Genomic DNA, 18,957 nt, shown 5'->3' with positions numbered 1-18,957 from the left:
GTGGCAGTGTTAGGGAAAACATCTACCAGATCCTTCATGTCAGACTCCCTGTCTGTTCTGGAGCTAATAGCTCACTTAGACTGAAAGGCTAAGACACAACTAATTAGACTGACATTTCCATCCAAAGCAATCGCCTGGGTGATTCATAAACATGCCTCTTTGGGTTGCTTCTTCCAGGGTCGATGTTACCCACTGCATGCTGATTCTAGTCTCACTTTCACAGGGTGATGTTATCTTCAAGTGACTTAATCTTCAGGTCCTAGGAGTGTCTCCAAGGAGAGTCCTTGTTGAAGTTGGAGATAAGTACTTTCTTTCTTTTTTAATCTCTGGACAGATGGCCCACCTGGCCAAACAGCAGACTAGCTAGTGCCCATCAGGGGTGTAGACATTTGTCACCTAGCTCTGTGTGGCTATTGAGACCAGTCATGGTGCCAGTGAACCAGAAACCATGGTGGCTAAGAGAAATAAATAAAGTTTCCCTATACACCAATATGAAAGTTATTAATGCAAGATCCAAAAGCAAATCAGAACATCAAAGAAAGTAACATCTTTTAGCTGTGTGTGGTGGCTCATGCCTGTAATCCCAGGGATTTGAAGGTGGAGACAGGAGGATTTCAAGTTCAAGGCCAGCCTCAACAATTTAGTGAGGGCCCTAAGTAACTTGGTGAGAGCCCATCGCAAAAAATAAATAAATAAAAAGGGCTGGTGATATGACTCAGTGGTAAAGCACCCCTGGGTTAAATCTCCAGTCTTCCAAAAAAGAAAATAGCACTTTTTAATAGAAGAACATAGGGTCTTCCTATTTTGTATGTAATATATATGTGTGTATATAGGAGAAAGAGGTTTTAAAACACTTTTTATTATGGAAAATTTGGTATACACAAAAGGAGTGGTGCCCTGTGTCCAACCAGACCAAATAGTCTTGGTAATGAGACCTAATGTAGTTCAATTTTCAATTGTATTTTTAAAAAATGAATTCTGAATTTACGAAAGTTCACATGATATGATATTCAAAAGGAACAAAAATGTGCAGTGAAAAATCTCCCTCACATTCATTTCTTGACCATGGAAACCCACGCTGGCCTGTGTCTTTTGTGTTCCTCTGAGGATAATCTGTGTATGTGTTGCTGATGTACATTCCCTCCGGTCTTTCCTGTAAATGTTACCAGAGTGACCCTGAAGATCCAACAAATCAGGTCTGGTCGCTTTCTCCAAAATCCAGACAGAGAGGTCATGGTGAGAGCATGCAGGGAGTTCAGTCAGTGGAGCTCCAATAAGAAAACCAAGAGACACAGCCCTGTTTTTGAGGAACCGGCAATGACTTTGAGGGTTTACAGAAGGTCAACAAGGGCAAGGGCTGGGATTTTGCATAGTTGGCAGCTTTTGTCAGCAGCTAAAGCCAGTGATCTCCAACAGGTGTGGTAGGTCCATCATTATCTCAGGATTGATCAGGTTGGGTGAGAGGAGGTTTTTCCCTTAAGAAAGTTACTGTTGTATGTGTGCGGGAGCTGGGGTGAGCTTGGACTTATCACAACACATTTATCATATCAGACTTTGTTCCTGGAATCCAAGGTGACTCAGATGGAAGAGCCAGATGCAAGGAGGTAGAGATGGCAAGTCTTCAGTCCTGCTTTTAGCCACTCACTAGGCATCTGCAGGCAACAACAGCTTGGACTTATCACAACACATTTATCATATCAGACTTTGTTCCTGGAATCCAAGGTGACTCAGCTGGAAGAGCCAGATGCAAGGAGGTAGAGATGGCAAGTCTTCAGTCCTGCTTTTAGCCACTCACTAGGCATCTGCAGGCAACAACGCAGTCCTTGCTGCATAAACACAGATGGCAGGCACCCTGCACTGCATTAGGCTTCTATCACCTGATTTAATTTCATATAAATGGTGGCACTGCATAAATTGGAGGACAGAGACCTGGAGATAAACAACTAGGGGGCACCTGGATTTGAACCAGGGACCTCTTGATCTGCAGTCAAATGCTCTACCCCTGAGCTACACCCCCTACAGGAAGAAACAGCTTCCAGAGCACTCCTTACTGCAGAAGCCACACCCAGGACCTCTGCAGTAATTATAACTGAAAAACCAGCCTCTACCTCAGAGCAAAGCCTGTCCAAGGAAGGGGGCATGACCCTTGTCCTTGGAAAGACCCAAGAGCACTCCTAGGCACATACCCACCCTGCTGAGTTGTTTATCTACGAATAAAAGGAGAGATCTGCTGTGCCAGGTGTCCCTGACTTATTCTGGCTAGGTGAGGACCCATAGCAACCCCCTAGCAGCCACCAATCGTCATGAGACAGGGAAAATACCTGGGATGCCAGATGACTTTCCCAGTAGTTTATGGTGGTTGAAAACATGTTGGGAAACCATGTAGTTCAGCAGGTACTCCCCTCGTGGCTTAAACCAATGAATTCAAAAGAATCCCCCTCTTGTACTAGCCAATCACCCTTACCCAACTTATTCCTGCCAGTGAATGTGCTAATCATGTTTTAGAGTTATTTTATGATTTTCCTGCGGTGTGTGATGATTTGCTAAGAGATGCTATGATGTATGTGAAGTCTCTGCCTTCCCCAAAGAATGTATAAAACTGCTGCAAACCCTGGGCTCGGGGCCTCTCAGCATCACCAGTTGCTGTGTGTGCATGGAGAACTGAGCTAGCTCGCAATAAACACCTCTTTGCTGCTTATATCGATCTTGGTCTTTAGTGGTCTTTTGGGGGGTCCCGAATTTGAGCATAACAATAACATCTAGTGTTTTTTAAACACATGTAATGGGGCTGGGGATGTGGTTCATGCAGTAGCACGCTCGCCTGGCATGTGTGCGGTCCGGGTTCGATCCTCAGCACCACGTACAAACAGAGATGTTGTGTCTGCCGAAAAAAACTAAAATAAATAAATAAATTCTCTCTCTCTCTCTCTCTCTCTCTCTCTCTCTCTCTCTCCCCCCCTTCTCAAAAAAAAAAAAAAACACATGTAATGTGTTAGATAAACTGTTCTAAGTCTTCATATATAAATTAAAAATTATTTGTGGTAGCACTATGGGTGGCAATGACACAGGGAATTGAAGCAACTTGCTCCAAAGAGGCAGGATCAAGAGTCAAAGAGTCACCTATTACCCTGCCTGGCCTCGGCTGCTGCCCATCAGGATGCAAGGAGGTAGAGATGGAAAGTCTTCAGTCCTGCTTTTAGCCACTCACCAGGCATCTGCAGGCAACAGCACAGTCCTTGCTGCATAAACACAGATGGTAGCAGACACCCTGCACTGCATTATGCTTCTATCACCTGATTTATCACCTTCCATCACCTCCAGAGCTTTGCCTCCTTGGAGCTCCCTCCCTCCCTTCTCTTTGCTCTTGCAGGCCTCCCCTTTATGTGATGGGGTTACCCAGAGAAGCAGGAAGCCCCTTACCAGGTGCCCTGAGAGAAGTCAAAGGAGGCTTCTGGAAACCAGAGGTTTGAACTGAATGTGTGAATTAATTGGCTTTTGTGTGAGTGATGCTTTTGCATGGTTCAGAATTGAAAATGGCACTCAGAGAAAAATTAAGCCTCCATTCTGTCCCCGGCCCCCAGTTTCCACATAACATCCTTGCCCTTCTCTCTATACCTTTAAACAGCAAGAGCCCAGGGGCTAATTTCAGTTATCATAGTGCTCATACACAGATATGTACACCAGATAAGATGTAAATGCCTGTGCTTCCAGTTTTATGCCCTGTAAAGACAAAATAATTTTAGAAATCAGTACAAATGAAATCACAATGTAATGACATCCAAATTAATAGCTGTTCAGATGAAACTGGTTTATTAGATGTAGCAGGCCCTGAGCAAAGCCACCAAACCCGGGTAGACACCGTGGACCCCAGTGCCTCTCTGAAAACATACCTGTCCCCGCCTTGTGGGCTCCACTGTTTCTCTTGTATACTTCTGTTGGCTTCCATTCTTCTGCCATCACAGGTATTGAAGCTCTACATGGTGACATTCTAAGCACTGAGGCACAAGCCAGCCCTGAGTATCCAGAAGTAGCCCTTGATTACAAAGTGGCCCCCCAAAAGAGCCACACATTCCTGAGTTAAAAACATTAAGCTGGGGCGGGGGCTGTAGCTCAGCTGGTAGAGCGCTTGCCTAGCATGTGTGAGGCACTGGGTTCAATCCTCAGCACCACATATTAATAAGTAAAGGTATTGTGTTAACGTACTATAAAATATAAGCTGGACATTGCTGAGAGCCATTGCCAAGTAGGAATGACGCATGGCATGACCCAGGTCATTTGCAGTGACATTGTATGTAAGGTGACCTTGCTCAAGGACCAGGGCGGTTCTGGGTTTAGGGCGGATCAGGGTTTAGGGCTCTCCTTGGGTTTAGGGCGGTTCCAGGTTTAAGGTGTATCCTGCTGGGAATAGGGCGTATCCTGCTGCCTCAGGCGCCCACTCCTTGAGTTCCCGTTGAGTTCTCACGGGATTCAGAGAGTATTTGGGATTCAGAGCCCGGTGTATTTTGGCCAGAACGTGAATTTCCCCAGAACGTTCGTGTTTGTGTAAAGTGCCGGTGACAGTTTGAGAATAAAGAGTTGCTGTTTGAATCTACAAGGTGTGTGGTGGCTCGTGATTTTGTGCCCAGCCAGACTGCGGCAGGACATGGTGACATTTGCTTGTAATCCCTGTGACTCAGGAGGCTGAGGCAGGAGTGCAGGTTTAGGCCAACCTAGGCAGATTAGAGAGATTGTGTCTCAAAAGTAAAAAATTAAAAGAACTGGAGAAAAATTAAAAGTTCAGTGGTAAGTGCACCTGGGTTCAATCCCCAGCACCAAAACAAATTATCAAAACCATTAAGATTGGTATTGAAATACAAGGAGGAGAAAGTAAACACTGAGGAGAGCTCAGGGCCACAGGAAAACCCTGACCCAGCCCAGGCTTGACCTGGAAGAGGCTCCATGAGCTGCCTGTGCGCTGGGGGCTGTTGAGAGTGGGCGGGACCAGGACGCAGGGATTTGATTTCCATCAGGGATCTAAACCCCAGACTTTGGGAGGGGCAGGGGCTGCCCTCTTTGTCCTTTCTCTTCCTTCCTGTTCAACCCCCCCAGACAGAGAGAACCCTTTCCCAGGAAGACACCCCTCCCAAGGAACACCTGGTCATCAGTTGGTGACTCTGGAAGTGGAGGAACTACAAAGCCCTCGTTGAGAAGGGTGAATATTAGTCAGTGACTGGGGACAATCCCTCTTTCAAGCCTCTTGTCCTGGAGTCAAAGCAAAGCTTTTGGAGGTTTATTTTGTCAAAGGTGTAACGCCTGACTTGCGGTGAATGCTGTCGCAGTCAGTACTGAAGGCAGAGCTCTGCTTTTGCAGTGGAAATACAAGAATGCAATTCAGGTAGAGCCCTGCCTTGTGATTCAAGCAAACAAAACCGGGCTGGGGTTGTGGCTCAGCGGTAGAGTGCACCGCTAGCACGTACAGGGTCATGGGTTCGACCCTCAACACCACACAAAAATAATAAATAAATAAAATAAAGATATTGTGTTCAACCACAACTAAATCAAACAAACAAAAAAAGAGGAACAGCCTTCTCACAAGGAAATCTTTAGTTAGTAAATCCTAACAAAATGAAGCAGAAATGTCTTTGGAACCCGTGGTGATGCATATGTAACTCACAAGAGCATCCAAACAAGCTGTTCTGTTTTGCCAATTAATATAAAGGTGATACATAAGTAAATGTTCTAAATTATTTTGGTGCCAGAGATGATTTCTTTTTTTTTTATTTTATTTTATTTTTTTTTTATTGGTCGTTCATAACATTACATAGTTCTTAATACATCATATTACACGGTTTGAATCAAGTGGATTATGAACTCCCCCTTTTACCCCGTATACAAATTGCTGTATCACATCAGTTTCCCTTCCATTGATTGACATATTGCCTTTCTAGTGTCTGATGTATTCTGCTGTCTGTCCTATTGTCTACTATCCCCCCTCCCCTCCCCTCCCCTCCCCTTTTCTCTCTCTACCCCTTCTACTGTAAATCATTTCTTCCATTTGTATTCTCTTGACTTACCCCTCCTTTCCTCTTATATGACATTTTGTATAACCCTGAGGATCGCCTTCCATTTCCATGCAATTTCCCTTCTCACTCCCTTTCCCTCCCACCTCTCATCCCTGTTTACTGTAAATATTCTTCTCAAGCTCTTAGTCCCTACCCTGTCCTTGTTTACACCCCTTATATCAAAGGAGTCATTTGGTATTTGTTTTTTAAAGATTGACTAGCTTCACTTAGCATAATCTGCTCTAATGCCATCCATTTCCCTCCAAATTCTATGATTTTGTCATTCAGAGATGATTTCATACAAGAAAATTATCATGGCAGTAAGCACTATCAGCAAATATCTTTGAAAATAACCACTGAATGGAACTATTTGTAGGTCCACCAATGTACTAAAACAAATTTATTGGTTAATAAACAAGCTTTTCCAAAAAGTATGCAATGTGAATTATTTTTAGCATCCCCCTTTATTCCCCAGATACCTATCTGAACTATCTACATGTTGTCAGGTGGCTAGGAAGGCTGACTGCACCACACTTGCCACATCAGGGGTTGCATCCGGGACACAAGAGTCTGCTATTTCCAGATACCAAACTTGGTGTTCTTTGCACCTGGAAATACAGGGGACCAGCTCAAATCTGGCCTAATTGAGGATCTCCCATCAGGGACCTACATGAATTTGCTACAGATTAGAAATTCTAACAGGTTGTACAAAGGAGGCGTCCACAGTTGAACCAGGGAACCCTCAGTCTTCCCCAGAGCCACACCCCTACTCTTTGGATGAATTGTCAATCATCACTTTAAACTCTAGAAGCCACTCAGGCCTGCATAAACCAGGCAGTTTCTGTACCTGAGGGGACATTTCTTCCAGTCACTCCACACTGTCTTTCTGACCCATGGGCACATTCCACCTCACTCTCTTAACCCAGTTTGGTGAGCTGTTTTGTTTGATCACATCTTTTGTCCCCAGGCAAGGCAACTCTGAGGCAAGAACCCTCTCATTGCCTCCCAGGACTCACCAAGCCACCTGGAGCCAAGAGCCCCATCCTCCACCTCTTTTCTCCCTTGATTTTCCCTCTCCTCTTCCTTCATTCTCCAGCTTCCTCCTCTTGCCATCATCCTGGATGTCCTCCGCCCTCCTCCACACCATCTCCTTCCTGGGCCAAAGCCACCCTCAACAAGGGCAAAGCACTAAGCAACTCAGTGAGATCCTATCTCTAAATAAAATACAAAATAGGGCTGGGATGTGGCTCAGTGGTTGAGTGCCCCTGAGTTCAATTTCCTGTACCCCCCCAAATAATAATAATATAAAATAAAATAGAAAAATAAATAAAACAGTGATTTGCATACGGCAAGAGCATGGTGAGACTGGTTCTATATAGGGCTATAAAATGGTACAATCTTTCTTTATATATATGTATTTATATGGACACAATACCTTTATTTTGTTTGTTTGTTTATTTATTTGTTTTCTGGTGCTGGGGATTGAACCCAGGGCCTTGGGCTTTCGAGACAAGCACTCTACCAACTGAGCTATATCTCCAGCCCCTTATTTTATTTTATTTTTTTTTTGAGAGAGAGAGAGAGAGAGAGAGAGAGAGAGAGAGAGAGAGAGAGAGAGAGAAATTTAATATTTATTTTTTAGTTTTTGGCGGACATAACATCGTTGTTTGTATGTGGTGCTGAGGATCGAACCCGGGCCGCAAGCATACCAGGCGAGTGCACTACCGCTTGAGCCACATCCCCAGCCCTTATTTGTTTATTTTTATGTGGTACTGAGGATCAAACAGTGCTTCATGAATGTTTGGCAAGTGCTCTACCACTGAGCCATAACCCTGGCCCTGGTACAATCTTTCTTGAGAGGAAAACTAGAGGCAATTCCCTTTGACTTACATAATTCAATTTTTAGGAATCCATCCTTTAGCAAAAGCCTGAAATTTGAACAAATACAGGCTCACAGATATTTCAATGCTCTCAAGTGTTATTTAAATATTTAACAAAGGTGGGATGTAGTTTTGTAGGGGAGCATCTGCGTAACATGCACAGGGCCTGGGTTTGATCCCCAGCACTGTGAAATGAAAACTGAAATGCCTATTATTAACATTGACATTAAACCACTGAAACACCTAATATTAGAGAAGTGGTTATGTCAAGTATGCCACATCCACATGTAAGCATATCCAGTCAAGAAAATGTGAATTACACATGAAGCCAGCAGTTCTCAGGTCTGACTGTACGTGGGAATCACCCGGGAGGTTTAAGAACACTGACGCAGAGGGAGAAGAGCATTGACTCAGAATACCTGGGGTACAAACCCAGACACTAAAAGTTTTTAAAACTAGGGGATCCCACTGTGAGCCACGTTTGGGAATCATAGTGTTGGATGACAGAACATTATCTCCCATATAAGAATAAGTAGAACCAGCCAAACAAAAAGCAAACAGGGAATATTCTGAAAATCCTAACAGCTCTTATTTCCATGGTAATGTTATTAGTGATGATTTCATCTTCATACTTTTCTGTAGTTTCAGTAACTGTATTGTTTTCATAAAACACTTAGCTACTTCTTTAAAAAATTAAGGACCTAGGAGAAGCACTAGAGAATTCAAACCAGAACCTCTTGACCTATAGTCAAAAGTCCCACCTTGGGCCACATCTTGCAAACTCAGACCCTTCTCAGCTCCTTTGGAGTCCCAGCCACTCTCAGAATTCTGTCAAGCATCATGGTGACCTCAACATCAATACAGGGACTTTCCACAGCCTTGCAGGAAGCAGACCCTACCTGTGCTGCTTCACCTGGCCTGCTGCACCTCAGCTCCTAGCTGTATGCACTTCATTTGCAGCATTTGCTCCACAGCATACAAGTGAGGCCTACAAAACAGAGGTTCCGGCTGATTTTTAAAGTTTCTTCTTTATATTCTTTTTGTATTCTCCAAATTATCTTCAAAATATCATTTCCAAAATTATACAGTTTGGGAATAAATAATATATATTACACATATAAGTATAGTTCCACCTAGTAATTGCAACTGATACCATTTCCTATCAACATAATTAATAAATCATTGCTACATCAGGACAAGAATCCATGAACTGCTAATAAGTGCATTAAAATTCACACATGACTCATGCAAACTTTTGTAGGAATAGTTATTTCCATTTTGCAGATGAGGACACAGCCTCAGAAAGTCTCCAAGAAACTCAATTTTAAGACCTCTCTGTCTGGTACAGGGCTGTTTCCACAGGACCACCTTTGTAGCAAAGGTTGAGTCACTGGAATAATATGCAGCTGAATTAGGGGGTCTGTAAAAGTTACCATCTCATCTCACAATGCGGGAGGCTGAAGTAGGAGGATTGCAATTAAAAATAAAAAGGGCTGGAGATGTGGCTCAGTGGTAAAGAGCCCCTGGGTTCACTCCTAAGTACCAGAATAGTGCTCACAAGAGAAGGTGTAATTGTAACATGCAAGGGAATCTGAATGGTAACAAGTGGTGCCAAGCCAGCTTTACGTCAGGAAGTGGCTTGGCAGAATCAAGGAGCAAGAGCAAAGCCAGGGTGGCTGCAGCAAAGGGACAGAGAGAGTGAGTCCTGGAAAGGTCAGGAAGGTGGAGTGGGGTTGGTTTATATGGAACCATGGTCAGGGTATGGGTTTTATTTCATGTGTCCCCCAGGGGAATGGAGCCTGAATTTGCGTCTCCCTCCAGTGGATAGGGGCCACTGCCTCTGAGATCTTCCCAGTGGACTCTGTAGTGGACACAGCACAGGCCTTCATTATCTAGCGCCTGTCCTACTGAGGCAGGTTTCCTATGTCAGCGTGTAAGCACCATTGGTCTTGAACGGTAATGTTTGTTACCATTATTCCCTTGACCTGCTTCTTGCCCTCAGAAGCAGATCTTAGTGAGAGAGGTACTCATGAACATACTATGACTCAGTGACAACTCAATTATCACTGTGATACATGCTGTGAGCTCAGAACAGGCCAGGATGGGTGGATTAATCACCTAAGAGATTCAAAGACTTCTCTGAGGTGGTGATATTTCCAGCACCTTGCAGGAAGAAGGAAATTGATTAGTAGTTGAGTGTCCCAGAAAGATGGTGAAGATGGGGTGTACCAGAAGATAGGCGGGGACTGGGGTGCTAAAGTCTGGGGACTTGGCTTCTTGTGTTTTGAGGAGAATCTTACCAACATTAATGTCCTTCCAAGAACCTCAGAATGTCACCTAGTTTGGAAATAGGGGCATTGCAGATGTAATGGAGTCAGTTAAAATGAGGTCATACTAGAGTATAGAGGGTCTTTATTCAATCTCACTGTCATCCTCCTATGAAGGGCGGGGTGGAGGAAACAGCCCAAGTGAAGATGGAGCAGACATTGGCAAGATGCTTCTACAACCCAAGGGACACAGAGCCACTGCCAGAAGCTAGGAGAGAGGTGGGGTGCAGAGCCTCCAGGAAGAACCATTACTGTGTACGCCACCATTATAGATTTCTGGCCTCCAGAACTGTGAGAAGATAAATTTCTGTTCTTTAAAGCAACCCACCCCCTCCAGTTTGCCACTAGCTAGGTAACACCTATCAGGACTGGGGAGGCAGAAAGTGCCAGAGCAGACCTGGGGAGATTTTGTATTTTAATCCTAAAAAAATGGGGAATCCCCCAGGAGGGGACCATGTTTGGATTTGCCAGACCAAGAACATCTGGTTGACTAATGTTCCCAAATTCATCGAGTGGGGCCCAGCATTCCAGTGCCACTGCCCGTCTGTAAGTAGTTCCCACAGAAGCACGTGTTCCTTAGCGCGCCACATTTCTCCATCCAAGAAGACAGCCCTGCTCCCTGCTGCCCACGGAGGAGCCCTGTAGAGAGAACATCCACAGTCTTAGGAAACGCCCACGCTCCGCGACCCTGTCTAGGAATTTAGTCTTTGGAAATAACCAAGTAAACATAACCAAGTAAATATATTTTTAAGTAAGAAAAATAGTCTGGCCCGTCATCATAGAGGTGTCAAAGGCCGCTTCTGCAGAGAAGTCCTTCTGCTACAGGCTCGAATGACTTGAACTTTGGTATCATTTTGTATAAAACGAGAAAAGTGGGCAAAGTGAGGGGCGGCACGCGAACGCGCCGGGGGAGCCCTCATGTTGGTGTAAATTCACGGTGGCACCCCTTCCTTGCTGGACGCCACGGCCCTCCGCGGTCCTTTTGTCCTCTCCTCGGGAGTGGGTCTGAGCCGTCGGCGTGGGGGTTGTTTCGGATTCAGGGCTCTGCACATTCCGAGGCCTCGCTTTGTGCCTGCACCCACCGCGTCCGCACGAGGGTTTGCATCAAGAACAGGCCCGACCTCGGGGAACCGGGCCGGACGGCCAGAGGGTGCCAGGCAACGAGAACGCGGGCGTTGCTGCTGCCAGGAGGCCATTTCCCGCGCAGCGGAGCGCTCAGTACCGCCACAGAGCGTGTGCAACCCGGCCGCAGGGCCACCGGGGCTTGACAGGCCGGGCGCGCCCAGCCCCGGGCGTGGGGCGGGGACAGGGCGCGCGGAAGCGACCCCGCGCCACCACCGAGAGGGCCGGGCGTTCCTAGAGCGGCCGCCAGCGGCCAGGTGCGGGCGCCGGGCCTCCGGGGCCTCCCCGACGCCGGCCGGCAGGGGGCAGCACGCCCGCCCCGCGCCGCCCGACGTGGCGCCGCGGTAGCGAGACTCGGGCACCCACCCGGGCCTGCAGCACGCGAGCCGCGCCGCCATCGGCCCCATCAGACGGGGAGGGGACGCTTGGGCAGCGCAGCGTTGAACATTTGCGACCTTAAAAATTAAGCGCAGAGGATGGATGTACACCCAGCACAATATAGAGGCTCCGAGAAACGCACTTTTAAATAAGAAAATCGAACAGTTTGATGGCGCCCTCGCTCCCTCTTCTCGCAGCCACCCTTCGGCACCCTGTGACACTCGAACGTTATGGCCCCCTTTACAGGTGCCGGATAGGGACTCGGATCCTATAAAGTCTCTTTGGCTGCAGTGGGGAAAAGTCAGTGAGGCCGGCGAGGGAGCCCAGGGTGCGCACACGATCCTCTGGGCAAACTGGAGGATTTGGGGACACTCGGGAGGGGCCGGGGGCCGGGGCTGGGGCTGGGGCTGGGGCCGGGGCCGGACTCTCCAGGTTCCCGAGCCTCTGCGCCTCGGAGAGCAGGCAGGACGGCCAGGCCAGGCGGTGGCAGGCCCCTCAGGGTCGCTGCCAGCTGGGAGGGGTGGGAGGGCTCCCCGACAGCTTCGGAAGGTTTGGATTCATTTTAATGAAGAAAACCATCTCCGTCCTAGTTAGCAGAGATTTGAGATTGCCCCCGTTTTTCCCGCACGGTATCATCTGGGGCTTAGCGTCCACGTTTACTGGATATCTCTTAGGTGCCTGAACCGCTTGTCAGATTCTGGAGCAAGCCCCAACGAACAAAAGCCACCCGCGTCCCGGCGGAAGTCAAGCGCACAGTGGCCACTGAGTGCCCCTGGGAGCACCACCAAGCCCAGGAAAGCCCCACGACCACCACGCCCCGAGCTGTCCCCTGCGTGTGGATCTTCCCCGATCTTCTAGTGGAAGTGCTTGCTGCAGACATCAGTTGGGGGTCCTTGTCGCTTTCTTACAGGGCTGTTCAGGACAGCCATGCTGCCACTGAACTGGCTTTCAGGGATTCTTGGTGGGTGTTGGCTTCTTGGATTTCCCTGGCGAGGTTATAGGGACTCACCATTTTTTTTTAAAAAATCACTTATTTTTAAATAAAATTTGTAGATGGACACAGTGGCTTTATTTTATTTATTTATTTTTATGTGGTGCTGAAGATCAACCGACGTCTCGGCAAGTGCTCTACCACTGAGCCACAACCCAAACTCACCACTTTCTGATGTGGTGAGAAAATAACATAGAGGTTATAGAAAAAGAAATGCATGTATACCCCACAAGGAGAATTAAAATTAAGAAGCCCTGTGCGCTCTCAAAGAGCTAAGTTACTATGGAACTGTCACTGAGTAAATTAAACATATCTAGTTTGGATTGAGACTGGGAAACCTGGAGCAAGGGAAAAAGAATTCTGCTAACTTGCCCAGGGCATCGGGTTTGAAGAGGGGATCACCTTGGGGGCCCTTCAGTGCACCCTCACCCAGGGGAGACCAGACTCCCCCACAGCCGCCTTAGCCTCTCTGCTTCTAGTTATTTTCATATTTAGCTCAGAAAATTATTTTATTTAAACAAAGGATGCTGAGGCTAAAAACAAAAGCTCGAAAACACAGAGAAACAGCAAATTTGACACACAAAATATTTGACTGAGCCCAGCACCTAGTGGCTTGCCTGTAATCCCAACACAGCAGGAAGGTGATACCAGAGGATAGGAAGTTTAAGGCCAGCCTCAGCAATTTAACAAAGCCCTAAGCAACTCAGTGAGACCCTGTCTCAAAAAACAAAACAAAACAAAAAGGTGCTGGGAATATAGCTCAGTGGTAAAGCACCCCTGGATTCAAGCCCAGTATATATATATTACACACACACACACACACACACACACACATATATACTGACCTTCTATATTTGATAAAGATTTTGAGTCCTGAATCTGAAAGAGATTCTAAAATATAACAGAAGAGGTGAACTCTTCCAAGTAAATCCCTAATGTCACAGGTGTGGACATGGTTAAAAGCCATAGGTGGTGGGGCTGGGGTTGTGGCTCAGTGGTAGAGTGCTTGCCTAGTATGGGTGAGGCACTGGGTTTGATTCTCAGCACCACATATAAATAAATAAATGTCCATCAACAACTAATAAAATATATTTTTAAAAAGCCATAGGTGAGAAATAAAATGGATATCACATTTATAAAAGACTGATACCTCTTTCTTTCTTAGAAAATAAGAGACTGATTAATTTCTGAATCTGTGTTGTTTAGAACTTAGAAATTATTTTTACAGTCAGAAAAAATAACAATGCTTTTTTCATTTGGAGAGAAATAATTTCTATTATGTGAATATTTCATACTAATGTGAGTTAATCTTTTTGGTAAAGTGAACACCCAAGCAAGTTTGGATGCAGCTAATGTTTATTGCAAGACTCCAAAGAGCTAGCAGTGTCTTGGGCAAGAAACATGTGTTGTCAATTTCTCTTAATATATTTGCTGTTTGAATTTTTTTAAAATTTTTTTTTTTAACCAGGGCGCTTAACTACTGAGCCACATCCCAGCCCTTTTTATTTTTTATTTTGAAACAGGGTCTTGCTAAGTTGCTTAGGGCCCTCAGTAAATTGTTGAAGATGGCTTTTCACTCAAAATTCTCCTGCCTCAGCCCACGGAGCTGCTGGGATTACAAGCCTGCGCTATCACACCTGGCTGTTTGAATTAAATATACTAGAGATTGATTTCATTTGGTCTGGATATTGACTTGCTTTTTCAGCAACATTCTGAAACTTTTGAATTTTAACTTTTCCCCCAAAGTTATTTCAGAAGGTACCACAATTTTTTGGCTTAGTGAGACATTAATTCAAGATAAGCTAAGGAACGACTAGGTTCAAGTAGGAAAGAAATGATGATTTGGGTTGGACAGTCATTATTATTAAATTGTTCAGAGGATAACTATGGGAACCAATTTAGTGTCTTCGGGGAAAAATTAATATGATTTTTCAGTGGTGACTATTAATCCAAGTAGCAAAATATTCACATAAAAATTTTACTATATGGGGCTGTGGATGTGGCTCTGATCTTACTTTCCATGGAAAATGGCTATGTCACAATTTTGCCACCAGTTTACTTGTCTTGATTGAGGGTAGATTAAATCCAATCAATTTCCAATGCTTTGAGAGCACAATTTTAGCATTTATGTATCTTATATTAAAAATAAAGAACTGATTGAATTTAGTTCTTAAAAAAATTTTATATTTATCAGACCATGCTAATTTTAAGGAGGCCTGTCCCCAGGGCTGGGGATGTGGCTCAAGCGGTAATGTACTCGCCTAGCATGTGCGGGGCGCTGGGTTTGATCCTTAGCACCACATAAAAATAAAGCAAAGATGTTGTGTCCAACGAAAACTGAAAAATAAATATTAAAAAATTCTAAAAAAAAAGGCCTGTCCTGATATTCTCTTTTTTTTTAGTTGTAGTTGGACCCAATACCTTCATTTTATTTATTTATTTGTTTATTTTTATGTGGTTTTGAGGATTGAACCCTGTGCCTCACACATGCTAGGTGAGTGCTCTACCACTGAGCTATAACTCCCAGCCCATGTCCTGATATTCTTTAAATAAAATTAATAGTGGGTATAGAGATTATCATTGGCATATTTTGTCATTGAATTTCAACTTTTTGTTACCTTAATAGTCAGTAGTGATGCTCTGTCTTACAATAATGGAGTTCTTTTATTATTTTATTAAGTAGTGAGTTTTGTGCAGGTGGTAGTGGTGGGGGTGGGTGGGAACTGGCATCAGGCTGACCTGGGCTGGAGCTGGCCATGTGTTATTTGACTAGTCTATTTTCCTTGCAGCGGTCCCCTTTTCAAGGGCTTCTCTGAACAAATGCCTCTTAGGTTCCAACATCTGAAAGGGCACGGGGCCCTCACTCTCCTCTGACAGCAGGACCACAGTGTGGCTGCCATGCAGTTGGACTTGACTTCCCCATAACTCATCATTTTGACAAACATGTCTCAAAGTCCCTCAGAAGAGAGGGACTCAGTTTTAAATGAGGGCCAGTGTGGTGGGTGCTTCTGCCACCTACGCAGCAGCATCTACTCCACCCAGGTCATGTGAAGGGCGTTGTCTGTTCTGGCCGTTGTGGGGCTAGGCCGGCCTGGCCAGAGGTATCTGCTTTCAACCCAATCCAGACTTGCATGCGGTGTCCATGGGATAGTCCAAGCTGCAAATCAAACTGTACCATTTTCCCTCCCTCCCTCCCTCCCTTCCTTCCTTCCTTCCTTCCTTCCTTCCTTCCTTCCTTCCTTCCTTCCTTCCTTCTTCTTTCTTTCTGATCTGGTTTGCAATTGGGAGACAGTAAATAAGAGCAGGTAACAGCAAACACTTTGGGTCCACACACTTAGTTTAAGTTCTGGCTGTGTGACTTTGGGCTGATTGCTTACCCTCTGGGAACCTCTAAAGGGGACACATGTACCAATTTCACAGCTTGTTGCAAGATAAAATAGAAACATTCACTGCATACAACATATAGTGTCTGGAACATTGTAAGACTCCGAATCATAATGATTATAACCATTATCCTGGAAATTCAGAGATCTGATTTTTGCCTGGAAGTTTTCATATAAGGTCACTGTAAGTAGTACTATGATAATTTTTCCCTCTCTCTCTTTTCCTCCCTCCCTCCCTCTCTTCCTTCCTTCTTTTTTTCCTTCCTTCCTCCCACACTCCCTCCTTCAATTCCTAATTTTTTTCCTATTAAAGAGTCTTCCAGACTCCAGCTAGCCTTTGTAAAAAATAGAAGGGTTAGATTCTGTCCTGACTAGAAATACTCATTTCAAGGAACCCAACTAGAAGTGATCAATGCAAAATTGATTTTTAAGAAATTCGAATGTAGACGTTCCCACTGTGCCTGGAAAACAACAGGAAGCTTCCGCAGCCCGAAGGCTTCCCAGAAAGCTGGAGCTGAGGCCCTGGCCTGACTCAGCGTTGCCCTGGCAACAGGAGGGCCTGGAGGGCCTCAGTCCCTGATCCCTTAATCTGAGGCGCTGCCACACAGTGCCTCAGGAAAGGTCTCCCGGACCTGGCTGCTCACGCCTCTGGAGCAGGAAAGATGGAGCCGTGGCTCTTTCTACTCAAGATAGCTGCCCACAATTCTCCCTGATGGCCAGGCTGTTCCAGATCCCTGAGGGCTCAGTTTACAGAATGAGGCTGCAAAGTCACCACCAGATTCTAAGTGCTATCAGGGCAGCTGATGATTTTCTGATCCTTTTGTGTTTCTTCATGGAGTCCAGCACAATGCTTTGCACACAGTGGATGCATAATACATACTGGGGGCTGTATGACAGTGAGCGTCCCATTTGCCTCCTGCATTAGTATCAGTGAGTTGGCTGGGGTGACCAGCTGTGAAGTAATAGGGCTCGGCTCTCTCTGCCTTTGAAGTTCTTTTTGATTCTTAGTACAGCCATCATTTTTACAGACAGCAATGTTCTGCGTGATATGTTCCATTTTCCCCAATTTTATCTTAAGTCAAAAAATCTGCAATAAAATGGAATAACTTAAAAGTGGTGCTGACTTTTTTCCACAGCCACACAGGTTCCAGGGAAAGAACTTTGTGGCTGAGCACATTGGCTTGGGAGCAGAAGATTGGAGTTCAAATCCTGACTCTACCATTTGGTTGCTGTGTGACTTTAGGCTTCCTTAACCTCTCAAGATCTCAAGCTCTTCACCTATAAAATGGGTGTAATGGTACATATATCAGAGTTTATAATGCTCATAAGGTCTTCAAAAATAAGTGTTCAATAAATGGCAGTTAATTCTTTATGGTATACAACCTCATGGGGCCAATGGCAACAGCAACTTAGAAATTTGAGTCTTTCTAATTAAGGGTACCCAAAGAAATCACAGTGAGAGTACCAGACAACCCACAGGCATGGGCTCCCACCTGTGGCAAACCTGGTGTGGGGCGGAAAGGTGGGTTTGGACCTCTGTCCACTTGGACATCAGGATGTGGTTTGATTTGATTTTCTTCTCACCACAGCGATTTTCTGTTTCTGCCTATTGAAGAAATTTCCTTCTAAGAGATTTGTACTTTTAGAATACAACACTAGCGCACTGAACTTATTTTTTTTCCTAAGTTAAATCATAATTAGCCATAACTTAATAATGAAATTAGCAAACTTTGAGACCTTACTATGTGCCCATATCTTTGCTATATATTTATGCTTTATGTTACTTAGGTCTGGGAACAATGGGAACTTCTCTATCCCCATTTATTAGGTGAGGAAGTTGATGTTAATGAACTTGTTTAGGGTCAAGGTCGCACAACCTTTAAATCTGTATCTGTTTGATTCTAGAGTCTGTGTATACTTCAATGACTGTCCTCTATTTGATTTTGGCCTCCGATCACTAGCAGAGAGTACAGCAGATGGACAGGGAGGATCAGGGAGCAGTGGGGAGGTGGGACAAGGGGACCCATGCTTTGGAATATAGGGCGCTGGGCCTAGAGGAGAAAGAGGTTTAAGAAGGGGTTAGAGCCAAGGAAGGGGAAGTACAGGTGCAACACGCCCTGGCAGCCCAGCCCCACACAAGAAATACCAGTCTTTGGCTATACTGGGTTTAATTCTTTTAAAGACTAGAGTTCCTAGGAAAAGAAAGGCTCTTAAGCACCTCCCACTTGATCTCATGTTGTCCTGGTAACTTCACATTACAGATGAAATCACCCTGAGTCTCCAACTTGGGTTCTACCCCAAACCACATGGTCTCCACTGTGGGAGTGCCACCAGCACCGAGGCCTCCAACTGCAGGCCTACAAAGACGGAGCAGCAGAAGACATCTGCCACCATCTTCTTGGCGCTTCAGATATCTTCATGTTCAAAGGAGCCACTTAAACTCAACCTTCACCCACCACTTCCATCACCTGTGACCTGGCCTCCCTATCCAATCTGCTCCCTGATGATCACTGGCATCTTGTTTCTCTCTTGCTCAAAAGTCTTCACCAGTTTCTCATACAAGATCCAATTCAAACTCCACAGCCTTGACACCTCACATCCAGAACCCTTCCGGCACCCTCTGTCCACTCCAAGCTGGCCCTTTCTCCAACTCGTCCTTGTGGCCTCCCTGCCAGGCCTTTGCTCTTAAGAACACCCCACCTATTAGACCTTCCTTGCTATTCTCATCTATAAAAATTCTCCCTCTTGGACAGACCCCCTGGACTCCACCCCTGGGGAATCCCTCCCAGCTCCTGCAGGGCCCACCTGTAGCCTGAGGCCCATTTACCCTCTGCT

General features: G+C 45.5%; 1 non-coding gene across 1 annotated transcript; it reads right to left on the bottom strand.

The window, feature by feature from the left end:
• Nucleotides 1–1,945: 1,945 nt before the first annotated feature.
• Nucleotides 1,946–2,017, bottom strand: Trnac-gca (transfer RNA cysteine (anticodon GCA)). Its single transcript has one exon. It is a non-coding gene; the product is annotated as a tRNA-Cys (tRNA).
• Between the last annotated feature and the right edge of the window lie 16,940 nt (nt 2,018–18,957).

Source organism: Urocitellus parryii, chromosome 3, assembly GCF_045843805.1.
Source record: "Urocitellus parryii isolate mUroPar1 chromosome 3, mUroPar1.hap1, whole genome shotgun sequence".
Classification (NCBI taxonomy): domain Eukaryota; kingdom Metazoa; phylum Chordata; class Mammalia; order Rodentia; family Sciuridae; genus Urocitellus; species Urocitellus parryii.
The sequence above is the reverse complement of the archived record's forward strand: the minus strand, read 5'-3'. Positions and strand labels throughout refer to the sequence as shown.